This window comes from Saccopteryx bilineata, chromosome 2 (genome assembly GCF_036850765.1).
Source record: "Saccopteryx bilineata isolate mSacBil1 chromosome 2, mSacBil1_pri_phased_curated, whole genome shotgun sequence".
NCBI lineage: Eukaryota > Metazoa > Chordata > Mammalia > Chiroptera > Emballonuridae > Saccopteryx > Saccopteryx bilineata.
In genome coordinates this window covers 6616126-6623926 of record NC_089491.1, presented here as the reverse complement: position 1 = coordinate 6623926, position 7801 = coordinate 6616126, and positions in this window count along the sequence as shown.

Below are 7801 nucleotides of genomic sequence, written 5' to 3'. Positions count from 1 at the left end.
TTTGGCTTCAGAGACTTAGAGCTTAGCTGCTACCCCCAGGATGAGAAGGGCAGGCCCCTGATACCCCGAGCCCAGGCAGGAAACAGTCTCAGTCAACACAGGAGCCCCCGCTAGGAGGTGCTGTTATTGTGCCCACTATACAACTGACGCCTGAGGCACAGGAAAGTGGTGGAGGGCCTCAGCCTCCCAGAAAGTGGCCAAGTCGGAATTTGAACCCAGCCTGTCTGGCTCCTGAGCCCCAGCGGCCGACCCGGATAGCTTTGGCCACCGAGAGCAGTGTGGCTACCGCCAGCGCCAGCGTGCAGTTCCAGAGCCCTTGCCGGGTTTCTGGGGTGGGGGTGGGGGGGACCATAGCTGCCAAGAGGGGGCCAGTTTAATGGGTCTGCCCAGAATGCCAGGTGCACTCAGGCTGGTGGGATGGCACTGGTGCCTGGGTATCAGACAGATGCCACCTCAACCCAGAGATTTAAAATTCCTCCCTGGAAAATCAGATAATCAAGGAAGTCAAATACCGTGAAATGAGTGTGATCCTTGCCAGAAGCCCTGAGGGAGCATCAGCGGACCAGTGCCTGGCGAGTGTAGGTGGGCCACCTATCCCCTCGTCTCCCCGGCAGGGAAACTGAGGTGCGGAACACTGCGGCGAGGTTCACACGGAGAGTGTCCTGCCCCCTTGCCCAGCATTTACGGAGGGCCTCCTGTGTGGCAGGCTGTGTTGGGGCCCGTTCAGTCCCCGTGCCCCTGGAGTTCAGGGTCTGCTGAGTGTGGTTCTCTGTGTGCCAGTAATGTTACTACTATTTAATTCTAATTCAGGTGGACTCCCCTGAGGAGGGGGCATCTAAGCTGAGACCTGATATTAACTAGGAGTCACTGAAACTGGTGGAAAGAGCATTTCAGGCAGAGGGGGAATAGCATGTGCAAAGGCCCTGGGGTATGAAGGAGTTTGGCTCAGGAGATTAAAGAAGCCAGAGCCTGCTTCAGAGTGAGGGGGAACAGGGAGGGAGGGATTGGAGGGGACAGGACCTTGGGGCTGCCAGAGGAAGAACTGCCCAAGCTGGTGGGGGCGGGGGGAGGGAGACAAGAGAAGGAGGGAGGCTGTCGAGGCTAGCAACCAGCAATCCAGCCTGTACGGACCACCTCACAGCCACCCAGGCCTTCACGCTTCAGGAAACCCTGGCTGGAAATAGGAGAGAGAAGGGAGTGGCTCCAGCCCTGTTCTAAACCCCGTCCTGTTAAGCTACTAAATTAAAAGAAAAAAAAAAGAGCAAGATCAAAAGAGAACATTTGCAAGTTAGATTTACCCTCAATTCTGTGAAACCACCAAAAGCTGTTGGAAACCAGTATTGGGGTCTTGACTCCACAAATGCTGGAACTCCCAGTCTGGAAGTCCCATGGGGCCTTTGCCTATCCACCTGGCACTGGGGGAGGAGCAGGGTCAGGCCGAGGCCTGGACTGGGCAGCTGGGCATGGTCTGTGGGCTCAGCCAACATGCAAACAGGAGGCCGGTGGAACCAGCGGCTTCCAGACGTGGTCTGGGCTTCCTGGACGTGCGCTGTGGACAGGGTCCGGCTCTTTGTACCCCAGGTTCGGTACGTAAGCCTTATCCTGGTCTGTGCCTGGGCAGAGGAGTGGAGCGGGAAAGAGAGAAAGATAGGAGAGAGGGAGGATGGAGGAGGAAGAGAGACAATAGGAAGGGAGGGAAGGGAAGGAGGAGGAAGGGTAAGAAGGGAAGGGGAAGGAATTGGGGGTGGAAGGAAGGGAGAAATCTGTGTTGGTGACAGTCACTGCATGGGGCGTCTGTGTTGTGCGACCCCTACTCTCTGTTCCATCTCCTACAATAACAGCAGCTCCGCTGAGGGAGGAGGCCTTGTGCTGGCCTTGGGCCCGGAGAATCCCAGGGGGGTCTTATCTGACCCTCACAAAGGACTGGATCCGTCATTCTGCTCAGCCAGCCCCCAGACACTGGCACTTCCCATGCACGTGTGGGTCTCTCCACCCACCGCTGGGCCTGGGCCTGCCCACAGGTTTACTCAGGGGCCAGGCACTGTGCCTGTGGTGTACGCACGTGCGCATGTGCACGCGTTAGGTTAGGGATGCGGACTGAGCAGACTGGCTGGCCTCAGGTCCTGGCTTAGCCACTTACCAGCTGTGTGACCTGGGGTGAGTGACTCAACTTCTCTGTGCCTCACTTATAAGGAGCAAACCCCACACTACAGCTCTGGAAACAAGTGCTCGATTTCAGCTGCTACGGTTTACTCTGGAAAGGCTGACTGGGGACTCCTTTGGAAAGGGGCTCTCCGTTGGAGGGAAGGGGCTGTGGATGGGCCCCAGAGGTTCTAGATGCTCCTAGAATTTTTCTGAACAGAGAAGGCCCTTAGCTTTTGTCACAGGGCCTCATAAACCCCCAAAGCTGAGCATCCTTGAGCCTCCAGGGCTTGGAGGGCCCACCTCGGTACAACTTTCGAAAGGCCGTCTGTAACCTGCCCCAGCGGGACCAGGACAGGTGGGTGTTGGCAGTCCTGTAGACCCACCACAGACTCCTGACTTGGGGGGCCGCGCATGTTCGGGGACAATGGGTCCCCAACTCAAGGGAAGTATTTTTAAGGCCGAGATGACAAGGAACAGTTGTATCCAAACCAGCTCTCTTCTCCGAGATGGGGAAGCGCAAAAACAGATTTCAAAGGCAGAGATCTGAATATACAAAACCCAATAAAAATAGTGCTTTGAACCTAAATGCCGGGCACATTCAACCAGCTGATGCCAGCCCTCCCCCGGCGACAGGCACAGGCCACCTAGGGGTGTGCCAGGAGCATCAGTGCAGCTGGGGCCGAGGTGCCTGGGCCCCGACACCTGGCCCCGCCCCAGCAGGCCACCTGGCCCAGCCCCACCCTCCAGGCCTCGCCGGGACTCCTGCCAACTCCATCCTGGTAGCTCTGTCAGGTTGGAGGGGTTCTTTGCCCAGTTCTCACCTGCTTCCCAATCTGGCACCAGGGAGGTTGTGAGTATACTGCAAGGGCCAGTGACACCCTAGCCCAGGGAACAGGGACCTGTTCCTCAGCAGTAGAGCAGCTTCTTCGTAGGTTCCAATCTTGGTTCTGCTGTGTGACCCCAGGTTGGTGGCCACACCTCTCTGAGCCTCACGTAGAACTGGGGGGTCATCAAGGTACCTCCTTCACAGGGTCGTCTTTTTGCATAGCAAAGACATCGCTGTCTTTGCAGCGGGAACAGGAGAGAGGCTGTGGGGGAGGCTGGGTACATGGTGAGCTCCCAGAGGGACTGTGGACCACGCCACACCAGGCCAGGTGCCATGCGTGGGCAAGCACTCATAAATGACCTGGAAAGAGCCTTCTACGATCTCCCACTTAGATTTGAGGTGAAGACACTAAGTGCAGAGAAGTATGCACAAAACAGAATGTGTGCAAAATCGGCATTGCCATATAAAGACGTACACGTGTACATACTTCCTTGTGTGTGCACCAGCTATCTCTGGAAGGTGCCCAGAAATGGGGGTACCTAGTGGGAGGGGCCAGGGCCTGGTGGAGGCGGCTGAAAGGGGCTTTCTTCTCTCTGGCTTCTGGCTTGCGTATGCCCACCCACACTGTGTCACATGCATTCCTTATCTAGTCAATAAAGACATTTAAAAAGTCCTTTTGGAGCTTTGCTTGTCCTGACCTCCCACCTGACACTGACCCAGCTCCCAGGGAACAGCCCAGAGGGATCTGGGGACCCGTCCCAAGGACTTGGGGTCAAGACAGAGCCCACTCCTAGGCCAGTCTGTTACCGCCTCTGAGAAAGCCTCCCAGACCCTCTTGCAGCCCTCCACGTGGCCCAGCCCCACGTCGGCCGCAGTTTAATGTCTGTGTCCAGGACCAGCTACACGATTTGCAAGGGCTCAGGGCAAAATGAAAACATGGGGCCCTTGTTCAAAATCAATTATGAATTTCAAGATGACAACAACAGAACATTAAACCCACTGCAGGGCCCTTCCAGGCAAGCAGCTCTGTGCGACTGACCACAGGGTCACACACCTGTGAAGCCAGCATCCCTCTGCACCCTCCTCGCCAGGATGCGGGCTCGCTGAGTCAGGAACGCTGTCTGTCTTGTTCCCAGGGCCCAGCACAGAGCGCGGTGGACAGCAGATGCTCAGTAAATATGTTTTGTGAATGAATGAAGGAGAAGGAAGGGAACCGAGGAGTGGACGGAGCTGCCATGAACAGCCGGCCTGTGGCCCCGGCCGTGGCCCTGCCCTCTGGGCTGGGGGAAATCGGGCCTGTTTTCTGGAGGAGCAAACCCCAGCCTCACAGGAGGGCAGCTGTCCTGCGTGTCCCCTATCCCATCCCTTCTCACTCGTTTCCTTTCTGGAGCTCGGCTGTGTGACTTGGGAAAGTGACTGACCCTCTCTGTGGCCCGGTTCTTTCGTCTGTAATATGGGACTCCGGGCAGTGTCTCCTTCACGGAGCTATGTCCTCCCTCAGGGATAAGTAAGCCCTAAGCATGGCAGTCTTTAGACCAATGTCTGCACATGGTACTGGCTAGATTCTCAGCCCCCTGAGGGCAGGGCCCAGGTCTTGCTCACATAAGCTCTTGGTTGCCCTCGCTAACATTTCAGAATGGCTATGGGCCGCCAGAAATTACTCGAGCCGGCCTGGGAGGGGTCTTTCCTTGGAGAACACAGTCTGGGCTCTCGAGGTGCCTGGACCAGTGGGTCTCTGCGGGCAGGGGGGCTAGAAGTCAGCCCAGAGCCCAGCAGGGGCTCCCTGGAAGCTGGGGAGTGTTGGGGCAGTCCCCAGAGCTGCCAGGCGCAGGCAGTAAACCAGGGAGACGCTGGCAGACAAGTCATTAAGGGCCCCCATAGCCCCATGACAGGAGATAGCAAGTGAGCTGCTCTGGTTGCTGGTCATGGGGTCCAAGTGCCACGGTTCCAGAGGGTTCCGGAGGGTTCCGGAGCCTCTTCATGGGTCCAGTCCCTGCGTCTGGCTCAGACTCCGCCCCAAGCTGGCTCCTATAGGCTCAAATGGCACAGTGAACATCACCACTGTCACCTCTGCTGAGCCTGTTTAGGGGACTGCTGAGGCTTGTCGGGCTGCAGACTCGTCTCCCCAGAGGGACTGGGTGGTCTTCAACAAGAACCCCTGGGCGGTGCGAACCAGCTGTCATTTAGGGCATATGGGGAGGGCATGACAAGGGGACCCCCAGAGGCAGAAATGCTGGGGAGAGGGAGGACGTGGTGGAGTGAGATGAAGGGCAGACAGAGGCAGAGAGCCTGGGAGGAGCAGTGGGCAGCTCCCATGGCTGCGGCACAGGGCGTGTGCGCGTGCGTAGGGGGATATAACCTTTCCCGCTGCCTGACAGTGGCCTTCCTGGGCCTCTTGCTCACCGGGGCCCACGCTGAGAATGGTCGCACCAGCTGCTGCCTCCCTTCCCACCCTTCCCGTTCCTCTGTCCAGGTCTGACCGTGCCCCAGCTTACCGTCATAGAAGGGCCCTGAGCAATGGGGTGGAATCCCCTGTGTGCTCCCAAAGCCCCAGGCCTCCCATCATCGCACTGGTCACGGTGTTCTTGTCACCCACCAGACCATAGCTTGAAGACAGGGCTGGTCATGTGGTGTCCACTGTGTGCCCGGGGCCCAGTGTGTGTGTGGCACACAGTAGGTGCTCAATGAACTGCCTGCAGAGTGGAAGTGGATGAGCCCAAGGGGCAGCTCATGTGGAGCCCTGCCTGGACTAGCTTCTCACAGGTCCCACATACCTGGTGCGCTCCATGGCTTCAGGACCCAGGCTGCTCCTTGACCAGCCCCTGCCTGGACTAGCTTCTCACAGGTCCCACGTATCCGGTGCGCTCCATGGCTTCAGGACCCAGGCCGCTCCTTGACCAGCCCCTGCCTGCGGCCAGCTCCCTCCCCCTCTGAGGGGCCTCGAGGCCTCCTGGCCGCATGGCCTCTGCTCTTGCTCTGCTTCCAATCTCCACATCCTCCCCAATTCCAGCTTCTCCAAACAACCTGTCTCCCTCCCTGGCCCAGCCCTGGTCCTCCCTGCCACCAAGGGGCCCCGTGTGGGAGGACCGGCCCTCGGGCAGGAAGGGTCGGGACCACCCTGCTTGCCTTTCAGCGGGAAGCATGGCTGCTGCTAAGAGGTGTTGTCATACATTGGTGTCTCCCTGCTGAACTTCGACTCTGACTCCAGCACTCAACAACCATGTGACCTCAAGAAAGAGTTTAACCTCTCTAGGCCTCAGTTTCCCCAACAAGGAATGGTTGTACAAAGAATGCCTGTGTGTGTGGCTGAAGGCTGGGTCCTGCATGGCACGTGGCCTGGCCTGGCCGTGTTCCTTAACTTCTCTGAACTTGGGTTTCCTCATCTGCCAATGGGCTAAGGAGGAGCCCTCGCCAGTGCCAGGGCCAGGGGCAGAAAGGGCCCGTGAGGTGGGACAGGTTAGCAGAGACAAGCAGTGCTTTCCCCGCCTCTCCCTGCTGCCCTCCCCCCTTCTTCCCTCTATACCCCCCAAGCTGCCCCCACCCATGGTTTTGTTCCAGGTCTTCCCATGGGCCAGTGGGGCGGGCGTGGAACGGGGTGAGGGCTGTGACTGCTCGGAGTGAGAAGTGGAGAAGAGACCTGCATGGGGGTGCACCGGCCTTATCCCCCGGAGGTCCTGGGGTTGAGGAGCATGGCAGGGCACCAGCTCCAGCCATCTGCCCCCTGGAGCCTCAGGAGGGGTGGGCCACCCACCAGGTGAAAATGTACCAGAGGAAAGGACCCTGCTGGGAGCCCTGGGCAGGGGTGAGAGACTGAGAGGGGTGAGAAGGGGGGGACAGTCACACAGCTGGAAAGGGGTCTGTCCCCGCCCCGCAGCACCCCCTGCCTCCCTTCTCACCTGCCCTCTGGTCACCCACACTCAAGTTCAAGCTCGGCCTGCAGTAGGGGGAGGGGCATGTTGGTGAACAGACCCACATGGGATGGGGTGGGGGGGTGGGGGACATCTGTGGCCCCCAGTCAGCAGGTGGACTGAGAATGTGGGGGCTGGGGTTGCTGGGAGACCCTGATTGTGTGTGGGGTATGTATGTGTGCTCTCTGGTGTTTCTGGTGTGTGTGGTGTGGGCCTGCGTGCGCACGTGTGTGTACATGTGTCAGCGTGGTGTGTTTTTGAGTGTGTGCATGTGTGTCTGGTGTCTGTGTGTGTGTGTGCTACATGTGTGGTGTGTCTGCTGCATGTGGTTTGTGTGTGTGAATCTGGCGTCTCAGTGTGTCTGGTGTGTTTGCTGTGCGTGTGTACGTGTGTGTGGTGTGTCTGCGGGTGGCCCCGTGTGGCTGTTTTTGCTGTGAGTGGGATGCGAGGCTCAGAGCTGACGCTCAAGGTCCTCTTGACACAGAATCTGTGTTTGTGGAAAAGGAAAGAGGGAGAGAAGGGAGGAGAGGGGAGGGCCACAGGAGAGGGAAAAGAAATGAAGGCTGGGGAGGGGTCACGAGGGGAGAGAGGCGGAGGGGAGCCGGGAGGGGAAGAGGGTCCCCACAGGCAGGAGTACGGACCAGACCGCATCCCCGCCGGCCAGAGCCCCTGCGGAGGCGTGTGTGCGTGTGCGTGTGTGTGTGTGCGCGCGCGTGTGTGCGTGTGCGTGTGTGTGTGCGCGCGCCCTCGCCCCCCCCCCCCCCCGCCCCACGGCAGGTCCCTGCCGCGCCCCATCCCGCCGCGCCGCCCCGGCCGCCCGCAGGGAAAGGGCCTGGCGTTGGGGCCCCGGACGCCAGCCCAGCAAAGATTTTCCAGCCGCTTCCCCGCCCCTGTGCGCTGCACGCGGGGCTCCATTTCCAGT